This window comes from Macaca thibetana, chromosome 11 (assembly GCF_024542745.1).
Source record: "Macaca thibetana thibetana isolate TM-01 chromosome 11, ASM2454274v1, whole genome shotgun sequence".
Lineage (NCBI taxonomy): Eukaryota > Metazoa > Chordata > Mammalia > Primates > Cercopithecidae > Macaca > Macaca thibetana.
In genome coordinates, this window is record NC_065588.1 from 81,595,558 (window position 1) to 81,618,405 (window position 22,848).

At 33.6% G+C, this 22,848-nt stretch overlaps 1 long non-coding RNA gene across 1 annotated transcript in view; it reads left to right on the forward strand.

Annotated features, from left to right (window-relative positions):
• LOC126931327 (uncharacterized) overlaps window positions 1-22,617 on the forward strand; it is a 69,631-nt gene extending 47,014 nt beyond the window's left edge. Inside the window, exon 3 of the long non-coding RNA XR_007717834.1 lies at window positions 22,418-22,617. This is a non-coding gene — a long non-coding RNA (uncharacterized LOC126931327). The remainder of the gene's footprint in view (window positions 1-22,417) is intronic.
• Window positions 22,618-22,848: the final 231 nt, after the last annotated feature.

Consider the following 22,848-nt stretch of genomic DNA (forward strand, 5'->3'; position numbering starts at 1 on the left):
TGAGGCTTTTATGGGTATAAATATATATCAAAACCTATCAAATTGTATAAATATGTGCATTTTTCTACATCATTTACACTTTTTTTTGTTTTTTTTATCTCACAAAATAATTTTAATTTTTATGTATCTTACGTAAAAAGGATATATTTATTTAAAATTTCAAAAAATAGAAAACCCTCAGAAAATATAAAAGCCATTCACAATATCAACAGTTAGGAAAGTAATTGTTATCTATGTGGTATATTTCGGACCAGTGATTTCCATAAATATACAAATATGAATAACATATACAGTTACAAGTATAGAACCATATCCATTTTAAGAAGCATAGAAACAAGCAATATTTTATGTACTGTCCAAATATTAATTAGTTAGATCTTCATAAGAACCCTATAAGATAAGGACTATTAAACAAATTAACTTCAATGTTCATTAATGGATAAATAGATAAGCAAAATTCATCATTTACACTTTGATAAAGCTTTTGTAAAAAAGAAAAAGTTAGAAAGTGAAAAGATAAAACTGTAGTTTGCAAGTAATTTTACAAAATAGATGCTACTGGTTTTCTCAGGGCACAACTGGGTACGTATATACATTTATCAACATAATTTGATAATACATATCTTTTTCAAGATATTGATTGATTTGGGATACTATAAAGTCAGACACTATTCTACACCATTTAAAATATGTATGTTCTTCTCCGTTAATCAAATATATGATTATTTATTATCTGTATTTACTGTGGTAGAGTGGGAAGAAAAAGTGAACTGGGCATAATTCTGCCAAGGTCAGCATGTGGCCCCTGAGCAGGTAGTTTAAGCTTGCTAGGCATCGGTGCTTCATTTTGTAAACTAAGGCAGTTAAAATACAGTGAATACAATTCAACAAGTAAAGTTTGTAAAAATTGAGACACAATTTTGACAAAAATACTTAGGAAAAGTATTAGAGTTGGTAGATAGTATTCATGGCCTCTGGAGCAGTTTAAAATCTAGAAGGTATATGAGACCATGCCTAAGTAATTTTAAAGAAGGTATGGGTTCAAACTGGGTATGTTGTAAGCCAGGAAGGAACCAAATGCTCTGAGAAGACAGTATGAATGGAGACTGCAGAAAGCTTGTGAATAACACTTCACTGGAGTCAGCCGTAAAAGAATGGGTAAAATCCCAAGAAGATGGAATTGTGATATTGTGACAACACAAAGTCTTAAATATTATTGAACCAAACAGAGATGGAAAGAAAGATAATCTAAACAGAGATAACTTGGCAGTAGTGTACACAGTAGCCTTGACAAGAGGGAATTACTAATGTTGGCTGGAGCAGGCTATTCTTAAAAGCAAGTAGAAATGTGAAGTGAGCTTGGAAAAGGTTTGGTGAAAGTCGCCGAGGACCCTGAAAGCACAGTTAAGAAATCCGGAAGTTTGGACTCATGCTTCAGAAAGTGAGTTCATGAGAACTTTCATTTAAGCAAAACTACTGTGTAAACATTAAAAATTCTTTTTGGAAATTAAATTTACCTTACCCTGTCCGGAGAGCATTGATGCTCAAAACCAAGACAGTGCACACAATTGAAGCATCTGGTTTACAGGGAAGGTGAGTAAGCTCAATTTTATATATTGAGTTTGAGGTGTTAGTGGAACAATTAGATAGCAATGGCCCATCATCAATTGATGTTAAAATTTTAAACTTAGCCTAGAAAAGTTATTATGAATAAAGCTTACTCATAAGCTTTTCAAGAAGGAACTTTTATTTATTGAGGATTCACAATATGCAAGGCATTTCTTTTTAAAACTTTACAATTTTATATATCCATTAGTTCATGTCACCATCTGTTAATGAGTCACTTTTCAGTCCCTTTACTGATTTTACCTTATATCTCTGACTAATAAATGTAAGAATGCTTCAAAGTGCAGTGATTGATCCTCTTTTCTTTTTCTTTTTCTCTTTCTCTAACTATGTTCATTTACATCCTGTCCCATGACTTGAAGCACAATCGTTATGTTGTTAAAGACACCTACATAAATGTACTTGTCTAGACTCTCCTGAGACTTAGCATATCTAATAGATATCTTAACTTAAGACAATCAAATACAAAGTTTTTATTTCACTTTATCTTTTTGCAGTCTTTCCGTATCTTAGAAAATGGTAACTCCATTTTTCCAGTTACTGAGGTGGCAAAAACAAACAAACAAACAAAGTTGCTCTATCCTTATTTTCCTCACTCATGCTTTATGTTCAATCGATAAGTAAATCCAGTAGTTCTACCTTCAAGATATATTCAAAATTCACTTATCATATTCACTACTATATCCTGATATAAACCAGCATCCTGTACCATCTAGATTAATACAATTTTTTCCTAAATGGTCTCTCCGTTTCACTCTTGCCCTCTTTTAATTTATGATCCACAGAACAGGCAGAATTGTTTATTTAAAACATATGATAGATCATACCACTCCTCTGCTAACAACTCTCAGAATAAAAAAGTTGAAGTCCTTAGCAAAAAGCCTGGTTACTCCTCTGCTATCCTCTAACTTCTGTACCCCTTTTATTACCAGGATGTACTTCTTGCTATTCCTGGAACTCTGAGAAGGCTTCACCATTATGGTCCTATTACTTGGTCTTTCTTCTGCCTGGAATGTTCTTCCCTCTTACATTTCCAAGACTCACCCCTTTTCTAGCTCCAGGTCTCTGCTTTAAAGGCACCTGATCAAAGTGGCTTTGCTTAACTATCTTAATCAAATAACAAGCCTCTTCACACTATTACTAGATCATAGTGGGTGCTCCAAAATATTTGAATGAATAGTCAATATTTCAAGGAATAGTCTCCATCTCGGAAATGAGTATTTTGTGGCTTAAATTGTAGGAGCTAAAGCTTTAGGAGCTAAAGAAGATTTTCAAGTCAATATTGGGATTTATATCCCCATAAAATAACTAAGGTTTTGAAATAAAAAATAATTGGATTAAAGTTTCTGCTCTATAACATAAAAATATAAAAACTTAGAAAAAATATTTAAGGCACAAGTGGGAGCTAAGTGATGAGAACACATTGACACATAGAAGCAACATATGCTAGGGCCTTTCAGAGGGTGGAAAGTGGGAGGAGGGAGAGGATCAGGAAAAATAACTAATGGGTACTAGGCTTAATACCTGGGTGATGAAATAATCTGTAAAACAAATCCTCATGACACAAGTTTACCTATGTAACAAACCTCCACTTGTACCCCTGCACTCATAAGAAAAAATTTTAAAAAATAAAATCTTATTTAAAAAGGAATATTTGAAACTGTGGTAGGAGATGGGATTATATTGTGGCTAGATCATATAGATGGATTAGAGATAGACATTACAGTTAAGGTCATAGATTCCTTTGATAATCTAATATAACTCCCCACAAACACATGTGATCATGTACCACAGTCTTGCACCGTATTACATGTAATTTACAGACTCTACATTATGCTCTAGCTGAAAAGGACCAAAAATGCAGACGGGTGAACTTGAAGATTTTTTGTGCAGACTCCTCTTTTGGACAGTTTGCATGTAAATGTAAAAGGAAGGCCAGTGAGTCTTCCAGATCTACAGGCTTGGATGCCACTGTTTGTGCATAAATAATTCAAATATTATGGTCTCATCGAGTTGGGATAGAAGGAACAGAAGAGATAATCTAACATCCTCATTTTTCACGACATAGATGTGTCCCAGAGGTTTGCCTGTATTTCCTCAACTGGTTAGTGGTAGAGCAGGGACTAGATTCCAGGTATCATAACTCAAGGTCCATGCTCCTTTGACATACCCTGATGCCTCCTTGGAAAAAGTAGCTGTCCTTCTTTCCTTCTGAGCTGTGTTCAGATGTTTCAGCATAAAAGATATTGGTGTTTTTCTCTGTCGAAATGTAGTTGAATAAAGATGATAAACCGTGCTTTGCACTGGAATTATTCTTTTTTATTGCCCAAACATGCCAAAAAGTCATTTAGTAACTAACTTGTGGATTTGAGAAATTTACTGGTTAGTTATAACTGATGAAAAAAAATTGGTGGTTAAGTGAGTGCATAAAATCTAGACAAGGCTTAAAGTACTAGTGCAAGAATTTCATTCCATTATGCAAGTAATTTTAACCTACAATTTGGTTTTCATTGTGGAGACAGCTGAAATAGTGCAAGATTGTGACATTGTGGTCAATTGCAAAATTACAAGGAATGTTATGCATTCCAGATCTTCATAGACACAGTACAAAATGCCGGTGTATTTTCATTCATTTGGAGAAGCTTAAATAATATTTTAAATCTTCAAATCTGATAGTAATACTGAGGGGAGTTTAAATTGAATGTCTAGCCCCTTTATTTCTCTATTAGTCTATCAATTTATCTATTCATCCATTGACTTAAAAAAATAGCATTGCTAATAAAGTGGAAATCCTCATGCATTATGTATGGACCCCGCCTGAGTGACTGACAGGACTACCCAGAGTGTCAATGTACTCTCTGCTCCAGCTTATCAGTTAACTAGGGAAATTTAACACGGATGGTGTTGGCTTTTTATTTAGAGTGTTACTGTATAAACAGAAGAGGCCACTGGGAGAATCTTGTTTTGGAGTTTTCACCTCATTTAAATTCTTAATTTTTCCCCTCAGTTTAGAAAAGGCTATTGCAGTGTGGTCCTGCTTCCAATTAATGAGCTTCAGAAAAGGATTAGGTTTGCCTCACTCAGTCTTTCCAAAATAGACTAACCTTGAATCACACAAATTCTAAGAAAAGGTAAATATTCTCTTCTGATTCAAATTAACTTAGACAGGGAAGACAACCTTAGGTTGTTTATTTTATTATGAGCCAAGTTAAAAGTCCCGAAAGTTAAAGTTAATGAAAGAGATAGGCATTTTGTTGAAAGATAAGGAAAAAAAGAGAAATATTAGTTTAATACACTTGTTAATTTTTTTCACTTATCGAATATTTTTCATTTCTGTTCTTTCAATAAAATAGCAGCAGTAATAAATAGCTTGTATCAGTATGAAGAAGTTTAAAATATTTGCATGATTTTGTTTTTTGGAACTAAATTCTGAAGAGCTGGCTATAAAATAAATAAAATATTAAATGTCTTAAGCATATTGTGGGATTATAAAGGGAATATAAAGTGTCCATGTGTGTAGGTTCACTTTAAGGTTATGGATTTCCATGTAATAACTTTTTGGGGGTCTCATAGAAATCAAAACATCTAGAAGTGTCACAATCTAGCTTCTTTTTGCATGAAGGTGGTCAGTCATTGCCCCTTCAAATCCATCCCACACTCATACCCAGGAATAAAGATTACATCTTGGGGGATCTATGATTGCGTTTTTAAAAAATCTTAATTCATTTTTGGTAGTTTCTTTTATGTGTTCTACCTGAGTAATTTCGAATGTTAATTCCTGAATTCTTTGAACTTAAAAATGTGCCAGTCATGCCCACAACCACATATACATGATAGCCCCTTCTAAAGGTGAATTGAACTCCTAAGTTATTTCCATAAAAAAATAAATGTAATAAATGTACTGGATGCTTATGTATTAAAGATAAGCTATTTTTCAGTAGCAAAGACAGAAATAAGAAATTAATCAATTTAGGTCAAATTACTTTTGTACTTAAAAACATTAGTTTTAAGTAAGTTACTCGGCCAGGGTCAAAGCAATCAGCACTGTTGTAAATGGAAATATGTTTGAATTAAAACAATTAGGCTTGATTTTCTTGTGTCTCACATCTCACACCAGGTATTCGAGCACAGCCAAAATTTGGATGTGCTGCCACCTGTAATCAACACAATAGGTATCTTTTAAACTAACAAATCATCTTTCCCAGTGGAAGTATAAACAAAAGTCTAATTGGAGGCTTTGCTAACTATTCTTCCCTGCTGTGAACACTAGTTAGTGTTTTGTGTAAAGCAGTAACATCAGCTACAATTTATAATTGGCACAGGATAAGAGCTAATTCTCCAGATTCAGTCAGTTAGTAGGTATACTTAAGTTGAGCATACCTCATTCAATGATTTCTTACTTAAAAGTTAGTATCAAGCGTCTTGAAACTATGTTTTAATTGCAAGGAGACAAATAATAACTAACACATACAATGCCGATGAAGTGCCACACTACATCCTAGGCACTTTTAAACATATTAGCTTATTTAGACTTCACAAAGTACATTTGAGATAGACAGTATTATTCTCAATTGACAGATGAAAAAAATTGAGACTACATGATTGTTTTAAGCATCACAACTAAGTAGTGGAAGTGAGTTTTGAATCCAAGCAGTATAAGCCCAGAGCGTTTGCCTTGCCATCTCCATTAAAAATAAAGATTTAAATAAATAAATGTAGCTAGTATCTCATTTTAGACAATTAAATTTAACACATCTACTGACAAGATCCTGCATGCCTGCTTCCTAGTTTTTACATGTTATGGATTCTGAGGTCTACAGTTTGCAAGTAAAGGCATAACCTCGATTAAAATAACTGATCGGAAAAAATAAACAAAATCTCAGTGCACAATGAATGAACAAAAATAAGTAAAAGTGATGTTAATTCGGTAATAAATATGTGCTTTTTCATCTTAGAACATATTTTGTCTTAACTATGCAGGAATGTAACTTTCTCCCCACCTATTGCTCAATGTGGTTATCAACAGACTTTAAAGGTAGATTTTCCTGTTCCCTAAAGTAGGTACTGCTAAGATGCAACACTAGAGTTATGTATAATTAATTGAAAATAATGAAAATGTAATAAAAGTAAGATAAGGATTAAAAATGAGAATGGTGCCAGATGGAATTCAAAAGATAAAACATGTGCCACAAAATGCTGCACACATGTTAGAAACAAGCCCTAATTTTAGCTCGCAGCTTCCTAGAAGTCAAAGGGGTGACTATCAACTACTCGATTCCTAGTCCAAATTGAAAATTAAATTCTTGCACATGAGCAGTTCATTTATGCCTGGAATTGGAGGGATTTTTTTTTCATGACTCCTAGTAAAAAGGACACATTATGATGTAATAAAAAAAATACTCAATCCACTCCTTAAAATAAACATGGTGATAGTTTTTATATAATTACTTTGTGTAACCTTTTAAGCAATAAACAGATAAATATTTTAGTAAATGTAATATAACAAAGATAAAAAAGGCTGCAAGATAAAATCTTGGAATAGAGATATAAATACAAACATATATACCCATATAGGCATATGTATAGAACAAACTGAGATGCAGATATGGCAAGATTACACCAAAGCTCCAATTTAGTACACATCAATTTCACTGTCTTTATATTTTGCTGTCTCTGTATGTATGGAGCTATATACTTCTGAACAACAAAATGGATGGATAATTAAACAAAAACATTAGTGCCATGATTTCCCTGGTACATGCCCCTTTCCCTGACATGTAATTTGTTTCCAATTTTTATAGGAACTAATCTTATAACTGAAATATATTTTGGTCACATCTTTATGTTTTTATGTGTTTTAGCATAATTTGCTTTGGATGGATTACCATAATTGAAATTTAGGTTAAAGGGTTTAAGTACTTTAACTTTTTAATAAAAATAGTATACTTTTAAATATTGCAAAGGGCCTACTGGATACAAAAACGTTATAATCAACCTGAAGATCCTTAGCACATTCTGAATTTTATATACTTAGCCATGAATATGCTTGTTACCACTGCAAATATTTGACATTTGTAATCTTTCCACAGAGGAATAGATAGCCTATATTAATACTATCACCAGGAAAACCATTCAGAACAGATACCTTACCAATGCCTGTCCAACATAGTTAATTTTCTATCTAAAGCAAACTGTATTTTCCTTTAACACTCACTGAAATAACATTTATGGCACACCCTATTTTACCCAGTAAACACTAGACATGTAGCTTTATTTTATGTTTTTGACTGTGTTAATAAGTATTTAGAGAGAAACAATACTAAACTGCAAAATTTCTGAAGATTTTTTTGTTTTGTTTTGCAATGAAGTCTCACTCTTGTTCCCTAGGCTAGAGTGCAATGGTGTGATCTCGACTCACTGCAACCTCTGCCTCCCGGGTCAAGTAATTCTCCTGCCTCAGTCTCCTGAGTAGCTGGGGTTACAGGCGCCTGCCACCACACCTGGCTAATTTTTCTTTTTTTTTTAGTAGTGACAGGGTTTCATCATGTTGGCCAGGCTGGTCTCGAACTCCTGGCCTCAGGTGATCTGCCCACCTCGGCCTCTCAGAGTGTTGAGATTATAGGTGTCAGCCACTGCGTGTGGCCCAAAAGCTTAACATAGTACAAATTTATGTTTTACTCACGCAGAAATTCCATGTAGGTATTTCTGTTTGGAGTTGAGAAGGACTTCTGCTCCATGCAGTCATTCATGGAGACTTTTGATAGAGGCACTTTCATCTATGACAATGGCTTTCAGAGTCACCCTGGGTGTCAAAAAACAACTGGTAAGCTGATGAGAGAGACTGTGGGGAAGACACAGTCTGTTTTGTCTTCTCCACAAAATGACAAATCACTTTTACCAACGTTCAATTAGCAAGAATTAGTCTTACAGCCTCATCTCAGCCCTATTTGCACATCCTTGGGGAAATTGCTTAACCTTTATAAATTTCAGTTTTCCTATTGGTAAAATGGAGACAAAGTAATGAGCTCACATGGTAATCGTGGAGATTAAATATTATATATAAAATAGTTAGTGTTTGACTCATACTAAGGATTTAATCAATAACACTCTCATCATTATTATCATTTTTTAATACTAGAGAAGACATTCAACTAGACATATATTAGAAAACTATTTTAATTACATGTAATTACATTTAATAATTTTTAAAATAATCCGTATAAACAGGAAAAAAATACCTACCAAAAAAATAAGTCTAGTTTCTGACCTCTCTGTAGTGCAAAGTATCAGAAAAAAAATGAAGATTAAAAAAAGTTATGGCCAATAATGTGATCACTGGACTAATATATAAGACAATAAGAATACATATTTACATGTATAGATACATGGAAAATATAGTAATTATGATTCATTTAGAAAAACAGATACGTTCTAAAAAGCTGAACTCAAGAATGAAGAAGATGTAGGCTAAAAGGGATGGTGATGACTTCTAACTTTCTAAGTTAAAAAATTATTATAAATATCAGTAAAAAATAATGTAAGAATAATTATTCAAAGGTAATATGTGTGTTGTGAAATTAATGAAATTACATGTGAAGCATGAGATTATCTAAATAAAGGAGAAACCTGAAGAAAGATAAAATGAACACTGGAGTGGCAAGCAGGGACAAGAACAGAATATTGAAATTTTTAAGTCTGCATATGGTAGAAAGTAGAGTGGCATGATGAGGGTCAAGCTTTCAAAAACAAACAAATAAACAAAAAAACACTCCGGAGGCATCTGGTGAATGGACTCAGGAAATTTAAGAATGGATCTGGGATCTGGGGAGTCCAGGTGGTTTGCATAAGGTGTTTAACATTATAGTGGAAAGAAGTGGACACATTAGAGAATATTTAGGCTTTGGGAATGACAGAGCTCTGTAATGAATTGGGCAAGTGGATGGGGAAGAAAGATGGGAAAGGTGGCACAGTGTCTGACTGTGGTACTAGGTAGTGGGTAGTGATGCTGTTCAATAATACTGGGGTTAAAGACTCATAGAACAAAATTTAAGATTAGTTTGTGACAAGTTGAGTTTGAACAAATTTGGGACATACAAGTGGAGATATATAGAGAACTGAATGCAAGGACCAAAGATTCAAAGCAGCTATTTGCAGTAAAAATTCTGATGCATGGTCATATAGGTGGTATAATTGAAGCTCAAGAGAAAGTTTCTCAACGTTGGAGCACTGACATTTTGGCCGAATAATTCTTTATTGTACAGGGCGACACTGTGTATTGTAGAATGTTTAGAGCATCCCTAGCCCCTGCTCACAGATGTCAGTAGCAACTCAAGTCATGAGAACCAAAAATGTCTGCAGACTTGACCAGATATGCCACAGGGGTGCAAAACCACACCTTTTTGAAAAACACTTGTTAAATGATAGTAAGTAGGAAGAGAATGCTGAGTAACAAGAAAACCATATAACCCTACTGAGACAAGAAAGCTTAAATTTAATTTGGCTCCAATATTAATGGCTCAAATAATTTTCTTTAATTATTTAATTGGAATAATTGTCATGGATATAAAAGTGGGTAACAAGAACAGGAACACAACATTATTTTGCAGTACTATTTTGAGACTTTCAGTTAAAATAGGATCCAGGGTAGACGGAGAAGTAAAGCCAAAAGAGTTAGAGATGTCCAAGTGGTTTAAGATTAAGTTTACTGGAAACAAAAGAATTTTAAACGGTATGAAGTATTTGTAAATTCTAATTTGGAGGGTTGTATCTACTTATACAGGTGGTTAATCCTGCATATCCATGAATAAGCTTAACTGAGAGACCATGTTCTTGCTGATTACATTTTCAGAAAAAGCAGAGTGGTCTGTATCTCTACTATACATGTGGACATTAATCAGGTCAGAATATTTTTCACTGGAATTTTTGCTCCTGTTACTGCCAATGAACCCTAGTGACTTCATGGGAATTCCTAGTATCTTTGAAGACTGATAGAATATTAGGACTTTGTTGAACCCTATAAGGCAACATTACTAGTTACATGCTACTATAAACATGATTAGTTACATCTACTGTTAACAGTATTTTAAATACCTAATTTTTATTCATTGATTTATATAAATTTAGATTACATATATTAGAAATATGATTTGTACTGTTGGTCTGATTATTTTGTTGTTCGGCAAATAATTTCTTTATTTTGTTGATAAGAAAATAATTTATTTCTTTAAAGATACATAAACATATAATCATTTTACAAAATGAAACCTGTGGAACCTAAGGTAAAGTTAAATTACACATCATTAGCTTCCTCTTTTATTAAAATTATTTACTTAATTTGCAAAATTTCAACTGAATGTTTTTTTCTAAAGTACTTATATTTAAGTTTCACTTGAATATTTCTAATCTACATTGCTTTGATATTATAGCTCCTTTTATTTGCAATACTGAGTAGGGCAAGTTATGCTTTGCCTATAACTGCCAGCTCCTTTGAAAGTGAAAATGAAAAAAATAGAAATCTCTTTTAAAACAATTTAAATATGGCTTTTTTTCTCTTAATGACCAGAAATGTCTAAAATTCTGGTTTCTAAAACTGTGCCATTTTGAAATTTCCCTGGCGGATAGCACTGCTCTGCTGTATTACATGTGGTTAATGTTAGTCACATCCTTGATGTAACATAACACAAGCTGGCAAAGGTAATCCAATGTGACATATGACAGCATTGTGAGCCAGTCTGGGATATTTGAAAATATGCCATCTTTCAAAGACCATGGACAGATAGCATGGTTAATCAAGACTCTGAACTCCGTTGCATTCATTTCAAACAACAACATAGTCAAGGTTCTGTAATAATTAAAGGGTAATTTCCAACACAGTAGATTCTAACAAATGCTAAAATGCTAGCAAGAGTACTTTTTCCTTTTTTCTTGCTGGTGAGTTTATATTTGAAACCACTAGGTTAAATCGTTAAGAAAAACAACAACTAAGGAGATGTGATTATATGTTGTTTTAGGTATGAGAATGAGTGAAAATTTATAAGACAATGCAGGGATGAGTGAACAATGTCTAATAATTTATAAAGAGGCAATAGGTAGGCATTTGGTACCCAGTTATTTACCATTTGCCAAAAGTACTCAGGTTGAATCAAATATATTAGCATTAGAGGAAATACAGTCTAGAAACATGAGCACCCAGGCGAAAATCTATGTTTTCTACATGTGTTGTTGAGTTTCCCTGTAAAAGTCTTTCTGTCTTCAACCTAATTTATTGTGCAGTCTGTGGAAAATCTGGAAGCCATGTTTTCTTCTAGGATTACTTCATGATCAGCTTCTTTGGTTTTAAATTTGTTACACATTTGTTTAAGCAGAAAATACTACCCCTAATAATTCCTAATGAATAGTGATGAGTTACAGAAATGAAAATAACCTGGACACTAAACTCGAAAGGAGGATGGAAGAGGAAATTGAACATAATATGAACATCTTAAAATGAAAAGGTAAAACTGAACCACAAGGTAAAGTGTCAGTGGAGCTGTTTTTTTTTTTTGTGAGATTTACAACTACAAGTCATAATATGCTATTGCCTTATTATATTTTAAAACACCCTAATTTTATAAAAAAACTTTATCTCTCCATGTAAGTCAGAATCATTAAGTAATACCTGTGCTAATCTATTAACAAAATGATTTAAACAAATGCAGAAAATAATTTATTTTCTTACAAATTAAAAAGTATATACCTCATGCATATATAAAAGGATAAGTAAATATATTTTAATATTGGTTTTCATATAAAATTTGCTTAAAATATTACATTGAAGTTTACTGAACTACTGAGATGACAAAGAATATAGGAATAAAATGCTGTGTACTTTTTATTTTAGGTACAATAAAAGCATTCATAATACTGTAATATTAATCTTCTAGTTTAAAGTTTTTCTATTGTTTTCTCATTTGAACCTCAAAAGTACATTGCATATTATGAAGATAGATTGTTTTATCTACTTAATAGAAGGAAAAATTAATAAAATCCAACCTTGATCCAGTCTTTGAACTTCAAGTCTACTACCTTTCTTTCTGTGGTTTTCATAAAATTAGAAGTTTGTTGAAGTGACTCAAGACATAATGAGTGATACCAAAATTTAATGTAAAGAAAAATAACTTCATGTTAAATAAAGACTGGATCTGCCACCCTGATATTATACTTTAACATGCTAAAAGTGCACACAGATATTACCTCTCAATTCTGGTTGATAATTAGATTAAAACATGGTTGTAGCTAAAACTTTGTAATATTTTATAGTTAATGTTACAGGGTGTGTTAGAATAGAAACATAATAATACAAGAGAAATTCAGTATAGAAGACCTGATGCTTTTGATTGAACAGATACAAGAAAAGTAAATATTCCCAAAGGGCCAGGCGTGGTGGCTCATGCCTGTAAGCCCAGCACTTTGGGAGGTCGAGGCAGGCAGATCACTTGAGGTCAGGAGTTCGAGACAGGTCTGGCCAATATGGTGAAACCCTGCCTGTACTAAAAAATAAAATAAATACAAAAAATTTAGCCAGGCGTGGTGGCAGGGGCCTGTAGTCCCACCTACTCAGGAGACTGAGACAGCAGAATCACTTGAATTCAAAAGGTGGAGGTGGCAGTGAGCCGACATTGTACCACTGCACTCCAGCCTGGGTGACAGAATGAGACTCCATCTCAAAAAACAAACAAAAATACATACATATATATCCAAAGTTACTGATTTTATAAAACAATATACAAAGTCCTTTAGAAAAACAAGACAAAATAAAACAAGCTTGCCTCTTTTGAGGAAACTAAAGGAAAACTGTATAAACTGAGGCCAGGCTCAGTGGCTCACACTTGTAATCTCAGCACTTTGGGAGGCCCAGGCAGGCAGATCACTTGAGCCTCAGAATTTGAGACCAGCTTGAGCACCATGGTGAAACCCAGTCACTAAAAAAAATACGAAAATTAGCTGGGTGTGGTGGTGTGCACCTGTAGTCCCAACTACTCAGGATGTTGACGTGGGAAGATCACTTAAGCCCAGGTCAAGGAGAAGTGAGCTGAGATGATACCACTGTGCACTGTCCAGTCTGGGTGACAGAGTGACACCCTGTCCCCAAAACAAAAAGGAACAAAATGATATATTAATATATAAACTGAGGAAAATCAAGGTGAAAGGTGAAGCATATTTTTTTTCTCTGTGTTGATTTCAAGAGTGTTGTTTGACTATTTTGTGGAACTGGTTATCCATGACTCTGCAATTTCTTTTAGAGATGTTACCTCACTTAACAGAAGGGATAGGATACTAGGAAAAGAAAGTTAATATTTGTTAGATGCCTGCTATGAGAACAGTTTTTCATGTATTATTGATTATCAAAGAAAGCATGTGAATAGATATTATTATCACATATTATATATGCCAAGAACTGAGGCTTACAGAGGTTGTGACTTGTTCATGGTAATATAGCAAATAAGTGGGAGAGTACGGATTTGTACCCAAGTATGGAGTTAAGATTCGAATATTAAAAATAATGAAAGTATGTATATTAACCTTGGAAGAAATATAAACAGATGATGAGTAAATAACAGAGAATAGAATAGAATAGAATAGAATAGAATAGAATAGAATAGATGACAGAACAAAGAAGTTTTTCAAACTAGTGGTCTAGCATTTGTACAGTCCTACCAAGGAAAAACTGTGTGAATCAGTGGAATAATGGATAATTCTGTTTGATATTTAGTTGAATTATACAAATGAGGAATCTTTCAGATAATGAGTTGTCATGCATTTTGACTTCCTGAAATACTGTGAGATCGAACATGGGAGATGGAGCCAGACACCTGCATTCATTTCCTTGCTGTCTAGTTTACTAACTGTGCTACTTTGGGCAACTTACTTTGTTCCTCTGATCCTTAATGCTGTCCTCTGTAAAGTGAGTATTAATGTTACTTACCTGTGTTCTGTTAAGGTGTTTGTGGTCAAAAATGTTGCCAAAATCTGAGAGGCTTACAACAACAAAGGTCCATTTCTTGCTTGGATTGCAGATCCTTTTCAGTTCAGCTAAAGTTCTGCTCCCCGTTTTCTTCCTCCTGGCAGAAGAAGCCACCCCTTCTGGGATGTGTTGGTCTTATGGCAGAGGGAGAAGAGAGATGCAGGAACCAATTATACAGTAGCTCTGAAAGGGTTTGTTTAAATGAGTCATGTATCACTCTCACTGACCTTTAAATAAGCAGGAGGAAGTCACACACCCAAGCCTCACATGGAGGAAGTTATCATCACCTCATAGGAAAAAGCAGAGGATGACGGGAAAAATACAATAGTCTACCACAACATCCACAGGATTATCATATGATTAAATTAGATGAAAAAGTAAAGCTCCCAGCAGGATTTTAGGCACATAATACATGCTCTAGAAATTTTATTTCATTTTCATTCTATGGGATCCAGAGTTAAGTTAAACAAAGACCAAGTTCATGAAGAATTGCAGCTACATATAACAATTTTCCAGTGTCTGTTTTGTTTGCAACTTTTATTATAATAATTGATAGTTAAAAGAATGAAAATCATATTTCAAAAATCAGTAATTTAGAAAGATTTTAATCCTCCTATTCAATTGTCAATAAATAATGGATAAATTAAGACCTGATTTTTAAAAGTGCAGTCTTAATTTTTTAGGCATTCTTGATTTCTTAGAAACTTGTTTTTATTTTTTTTTTACCAATTGCAGAAAAGAACTGGTGAATGGTTTGTGTGTCTGTGTGTGTGTTTGTGTGTGTGTGTGTGTGTATATATATATCAATTAAATGGGCACCATTAACAGAACAATAAAGCAAAGCTTCCATTGGAAGGTAGCATGCGGGTTACCCAATGAAAATAAATGTTGGTTAAGATTGAATTCCAGTAAGAAATTTATCAGGGATTTTGCAAACTTTAGGACTAGAGGGAAAATTCCCTATTGAATGTTTCTGCAAAGGTCTCTTTTCTGTGTCATGTGGTCAAAGAATTTTGTATGAGTAATGAATTTGGTCCTGTAGATTTTTGGATAAATCCTTAAGAAAAAAGCCAACAAGTCTTGCCCTCCCTCTGTGAGATCAAAGACACCACTGTGTTTTTGGTATGAAAAAGGTTTCTCCATGGTTGCCAAAAATACGTTGTTTCCCCATCAGCTGTGTAGCTGCCATGAAATGATTGACGGCCCTTGAAATTTCTCCAGGGTAGTTCAATTTCAAGTTGAAGGTAGTGATGAGTTTGGAAAGTATTTTGAGTCCCTTTTGAACAAAAATTACAACAGGACAAAAACACTTCTTCCTTTCAGCTGACAGCCAATGACACCCACTTAGTAAGGTGTTACTGTAGTACAAAGTGGCCCTTTGTGAATACGTGGGATAAATTTCCATCTATTCAAGGCTGAAGTACCAGTTGCAATGATTCACCTGCCTTTTTCCTTAATAAAATTTAATAGAGCAAAAATAATTTGAGATGAAGACTGAATTCTTTAAATGCTTTCACAAAAACAATTTTTTTGAAAAATTTCTTGTGAGAAAAATTATAACAATGTTATTGATACATTAACTATCTTGTTGTAAACTCTTTAAATAATAAAAATCTGTTATCACATGATTTTAGAGGTACTATAGTTTGAAACATATACTCTCTAAATATAATAAATTATCAGAAAACTCTGGCATACAATGAATAATGACAGATGGATATTAGTCATATCCTATCAAGGAATCTCACAATATATAAACTCCACTTTGATGTCACATATGTGAGAAAACATTTTGAGAATCCATTTGCTTGTAGTTTAGCACACTTTTAAAAAAATTCAATGTATGTAATATTTTGCAAAATTGAAAACTTAAAAATAATTTTGTAAAAAATAAATATGTTAACAAAAATTGATTAAAACTCCTCTCAGTTATTTGCGGGAGAAAGGAAGGAAGTACAAATCATTAAGTCGTTCTCAAAAGAGCATGCCCTTTGAGCTGCTTAATATATACGAAAATGGAGAGTCCAGATGACTTAAAAAAAAAATTCCATAAAACATCCTCTTTTAGGAACTACCTGATTTTTACATGAGTGTTTACAAACTTGAGATTTGCAGTATTCCTTAGCTTTCCCTTGAATCTCAGGTCCAAATCAATGAAGTAATGTGAAATAAAACACTTAGGCACTTTATGATCCAAATCATAAAACTAAGGATATGAGATCTTGAATGATTAGAACTAATTGGTGACTGCAGAGATCAAATTCACCAGAAAGCTGCATGACTTTTCCTTTAGTTCATAGGCACTGTTTAAGATCAGAGGTTAAAAAAAAAAGGTTGCATGTTGTGTTAATTGATTCAGGAATATGTTTTCTGCTCACTTTTGATGCTATAAAATGAAATGGAACAGTTTGGAATGCAAACAGAAACAAGGGGTTACATGGGTGTGGCAGCTTCGCAGCCTACGCTAGTTTGTTGTTTGCCGGTAAGCATTCGTTTGTTCCACCTCTGATATTTGGGCCTTGTTCCAAGAGTATTTTTGAGAAAATATAAAAGTTCTGTGTGAAACGGATAAAGTATTATTTTAACTTTTGTGTATTTCATTGTCTCAAATATTTATATATTCCATTAATTCTATTTTACCCATTTTTTTCCAAGTTACTCTTTAATGTCTCCACTTCAATTTAAATGCACCTAGTTCTAAATATTCTGTAGTCTACGGGGACACTTATGTCTTATTCTGCAATGTCTTTTTACTTTTAAAAATCTAATATATGCAGATAATTCATTTTAATTATTTTATTAAACAAAATAGCAAATTTTTTAAGTGAAATTTCTGAAGATATTAAAAAATCCACAGTAAATCTCAAAGTCCATTTAAGTAATTATAATGTGACTGACAAATGATGCTGTCTATAGTAATAATATAGGTATATACGTACACATGCAACTTTTTCAAAAGTGAAAATTTGATAGACATCCTCTTTCTTCTCATTCCTGCTTTGCAAATATCCAGGATCTGAAAACAAGTTTATACTTTATACCAGAATGATCTATAACAGAGAAAAAAGCCATGCTCTTTGGCAGAAATATGTGTAGTGAACTTATATTGTTAGATTTTTAAAATACTTGAATGATGGTTATCTATGGTGGGTCTCTTCTGATATTTGAGCTTTTCTTATTACTGCTTGAATCATTATCAAGAAATTCATTTTTTCAAGAGTTCTCTAAATTGGGAAGCTTTCAATCAATTTTGCACCTATTATGAAATTAAATTATTCCACTGACAACAACCAAAATTAATAAACTAGAGGCTTTTACTGTTAACTGTGTATTTATCTTTAGACTAATGCTATTATTTGAGAGTTAGATGTTAATAAAATATATGCAGTATTAGTAAAATAACTTATTAACAAGTTTGGAATATGCTAAAGTGAAACTCAACCCATTTTATGTTTACATTCCTAAAGCTTTGATTAAATTCTAATACACATCATCCAGCTGCACTGAATTCATCTGATGCAAACACTTGATAATTGTTCACCTTATACCCTTATCATCTGTACACATTCTCTAGCACTCTCTCTTTGAAAAAATAAACTCAAATACCAAAGTTAAAAAAAAGAAATTAAACAGCAGTCTGAGCCCCAAATACAAAAATAGCAATCTCTGGAAATAAAAACAGAAACCTCTAAAATAATGTTTTATTTATCACATACAAACATGTTTTCCTAAGAATTACTTCCAGTATGGGCCACCATATGGAAGTAGAAAGCCATTATAGGAATGAACTAAGATGGTTTGTATCACCTGCATAACTTGTTTTGTTCTATGCCTTCAGGGTTCAAAACCTGCTTCCCATATTTTTTTCCTTTCTTTAAAAATAATGTACATCAGTTTAATTTATCCCAGGTCCTGACAGAAGGATCGGATTTTAAGCATTTAATGCTGTGGTTTCAAATCCAATTTCTCAGTGTTCATCGTTTCAAAAGTGGCAGAACTCAGTTTTTGAAAAAGTTCAAGAACGTGGGGAGGATTGGCATACTTTCTAAAGTTCCACATTGATGTTAAAGGAAGCTCTGTATAGGAGAGAGCAGTTCGGTCTGAATTTTTCTATAGTGCTCCAGGAAATATTAAACCCTCCACCTACTTCAACAAGAGCCTCTTCTTATTGGTGTCAACCTAGGAATATTTCTCAAACTCATAAAGCATATTGAATACATAATCTATTACAGGTTTTCTGAACTAGGGCACTGACTGGTTGATATATTTTCCTAAATGGAGGGCATCGATATATCTGCTTAAGGCTTGATTCCACTGAATGTGTTTGGAAACAACTTTCCCTGAAACCAATGGGATTTTTATCCATTCAGAAACTAAAGCACTAGACCCTTGAACAGTAAATTCATTGTAGGCTCTCTTTATCGGTGGTGGGGGAATCTCTAAAGGTCAGGGGAGTCCAGATTGCTTCAAATAAACATCCAGAATCTCAGATGCTTTTTTGAAACGAGCCCAAGTTTATCTGAAGCTCTTTCTCTGGTTTGGAAATCAGGCTGAAAATGTCACAGAAACAGATTTTCTTGTGAGATCTCAGAATGTTGTGGTTCAAGTAAAGTAATAAACAAAGTTGAAAAATGAAAGGCAAAATTGGCTCAAACTCACCTGGTTTCTTTCTGTTAGATGCCTAAAACTGAGTGGCACTGTGCAATCTTTAGAACAGAAAAAATAAAAACAAAACAAAAACAGAGTTTGCCTGTGGGTTAGCCTAAAATCATCAACCATTTCTCCTGAGGAGGTTTAAGAGAAACTTCTGCCACTCCATCCTGTACTGTCCTTATGTTGCAATGTTTCATTTATCCCCCTCTCTGTCTTCAGTTTGGGAGACTTCAGTACCGGTCTTCCATTTTTAAACTGTCAGTAGGGAATAACTCTTTGACCTTTTGAAGTAGAATATATTCCTTTTTATTTATGGGTGTGATTGCCTTGAAATGCATATTTTAGTATTTTTGTGGTGTGTGTGTGTATGTATATATATGTGTATATATGTATATTTAACACTAAAAAAGTAGAATTTTTTGGAATAGCTACTATTGAATGCAAGGGATGAGTTAAAACTTCACCACATATCATATTATTTAATTATCACAGCAAAACCATTAAGCAGGTATTTTTATCTCCATTTAATAAATGATATAAAAGCAGTTTATGAAGATATAGTAACATTCTCAATTGTACAGCTGTGATACTTACAGCAAGTAAGTAGCAGAGGCAGGATTGAAGCTGAGGATGGCTGACTTCAAAGACCATACATTTTACTACTAATTTATGTAGTTTCCCAAGAGCTGTTTTTAAAATCCATTTAATATGCCCAATAGGCTTAGCCCTCCCTATTACAAATAATGGGTTACATATCGAATACACTAACTGAAAAGTTCATTTCTGAAAAGGCCTCTTTTCTGTGTCATGTGGTCAAAGAGTTTTATATGAGTAATGGATTTGGTCTTGTAGAATGTTTGGATAAATCCTTAAGAAAAAAGCCAACTGTGTATTTTCAATACACTGAAAAGCTAGTGTATTCGATATATAGCTGAAATTATTACAATGATAATGCCTTAGATTTGTAAGAACTGTATAGAATTCAAATTCTTTTGTATTTGTCTTCTCATTCTAATCCTTCCAACAAACTAGAAAGCAGGCAAATGAGGCATCTGGATCCACGACTGGGGAAAACTGAGGCTTCATGAAATTAAGATATTTTTCCAAAGTCATGAAAATAAATCCAGAAGAAACAGCAAATAGAATGTTTTACCTGTGGAAATTGCTCTTTGCAAATCAACACCAAAATTCCACTCCGCCGTCACCTATTAATATCATATGTTATTTTCTCAGTCACTTCTTTTCAATTACACTCACTTTTCTCTACAGTACTTTTGCATATTTCAGCTTTTTACATATACTGTGCCTCTGATAGAAAGTGCTCTACACTAACTGATAAAATCCAAACTACTTTTGCAAAGCCTGAAAAGGTCTAGACACATGATACCAATGCTATTCTTGGGCTACCCATTTAAGTTATGTATCACGTCTAAATTTAATCAAGGCCACATTTTATTTATACATTTCATGCATTAAACTCATTTAAACTTTTAGTCAGATTTCATTAGAAGAAATACTACCGTGTACATCATGCAGTAGTAAAGCTAATGTGCTTCAAGAATTTGAAAGGAGTTGGAGATCGGGGGTCTGATTTCAAAATTTCTTTTTCTTTCTCTCCTTAGTGCTTGCAGCAGGTCTGCAAGCAGCACACAGTTTGTTTCCTAGGACACTAATACAGTCAGCATGCTCTGTACAAATGTGTAAACACAGACATTCCCTGTAATCAGGGAGGTGGGTGTCTTAAGGCAAGATTATGTTTTTTTAGGAAATGCAATTTATGTTCAGGATTAAATTTCTCTTGCAGACTGATAACGTCTGAGGTTCAGGGAGATGATAATAAGTGTTGTGTGCTAAACTGCCTGCCCTGAATCTGAAGCCTTGAATTAATCTTCCTGTATAGCCCTCATTCTTATGACCCCAAATTTTGTAGTTCTTAATGTCTTAGAAAGATGAGAGAAGTAAATAATATAAAAAGACATAATATACTTTAAAAATGTAAAGCATCTATAAGCCTCACGGAGGTTACAAGGATATACAGAGACATAAGGAAAAAATACAGATGACACCATGGCTAACATCCTTCTTCACAATTCAGGAAATTTAAATTTACGTCTGGTACTTTGGTATTCGTGAAATTGAGATGGGGATGGACAGCAAGTTAGACAATATTCTTATAATCGCTTTAGTCTTCTCATGGAATGATCCTAATACTATAAAACAACTTAAACACATAACAAATATTCTCTCTTTCTAAATAGTAGTTGAAATAAATCCAACCAGAATACCAAGAAAACCTTCTCTATGAATCCTTGCATCACAAAACTGCTCTATTTCTTTTCCAAACCAGAAAAAAAATGGTTTCAGAAGTTAAAAGGGGAGTTTTTATGCCAAAACCATAATTTTTTTTGACCTAATATTAAATTCTTAAGATGTTTTCTTTTCTTTCTTTCTCTTTCTTTTCCTTTCCTTTTCTTTTCTCCTTTTTCTTCTTTCTTTCCCTCCCTTCCTTCCTTCCTTCCCTCCCTCCCTCCCTCCCTCCCTCCCTCCCTCCCTCCCTTCCTTCCTTCCTTCCTTCCTTCCTTCCTTCCTTCCTTCCTTCCTTTTCTTTCTCTTCTTTTTCTTTCTGTTCTTTCTTCTTTCTTTCTTTCTTTCTTTCTTTCTTTCTTTCTTTCTTTCTTTCTTTCTTTCTTTCTTTCTTTCTTTCTTTCTTTCTTTCTTTCTTTCTTTCTCTTTCTCTCTTTCTTCCTTCCTTCCTTCCTTCCTTCCTTCCTTCCTTCCTTCCTTCCTTCCTTCCTTCCTTCCTTCCTTTCTCCTTTCTTTTTCTTTTTTCTCTTTTTCTTGCTTTCTTTCTTTTTTCTCTCATCTTCCTCCTCTTCCTATCATTCTCTTCCTCCTCCTTGTTTTCTTTGTCCTTTTCTTTTAACCTTTGAGGCAGAGATCTGAGGTTACTACCAACTCCTTTTTACACAGGGAATGCAGATCATACAAAAGAAAAATATGGCCTTGATCAGACAGCTGAGTTTTTTTTTTTTTTAATCTTAAAAAAATCTGTTTTATCCAAATGAATTGAGTACTCAGAACTAGAACTTTTCAGACCACAAGGAAGACTGGCATGCTTTTTTATCATGGTAACAGGTACTGACTGACTACATGGGGAGAGGCCATACCACAGAAACCTCAATCTGCCTGAGTCGTGACTCTGAGAGCTGGAGTACCACCAGACAGGGTGAGGGGAGCATTTGCTTGTTTACTCAAAAATATTTCCTAAATTACCTGTTTGTGTTATTTAGGAGGGCAGGTTTGGGGAATGCTGCTTTGACCTGATTTTTACAGAATAAACTCCTTGCGTAGCATTATAATAATCAGAATAACTAGATATGCTCTTTTAAGCAAGGTTGGGCAAAATTTCTATATCCTGACTCCTCTTGCTGTTTTCTTCCCAAACATCTGAAAGAAAACACATTACAGTTTACCAAAAAAAAAAAAAAAAAATCCCTCATTCTCCCCTGTGTTGGTTCCACCTCCCCTAAAAATAGAATTTTATGATGCTCAATCTAATTTCTTTT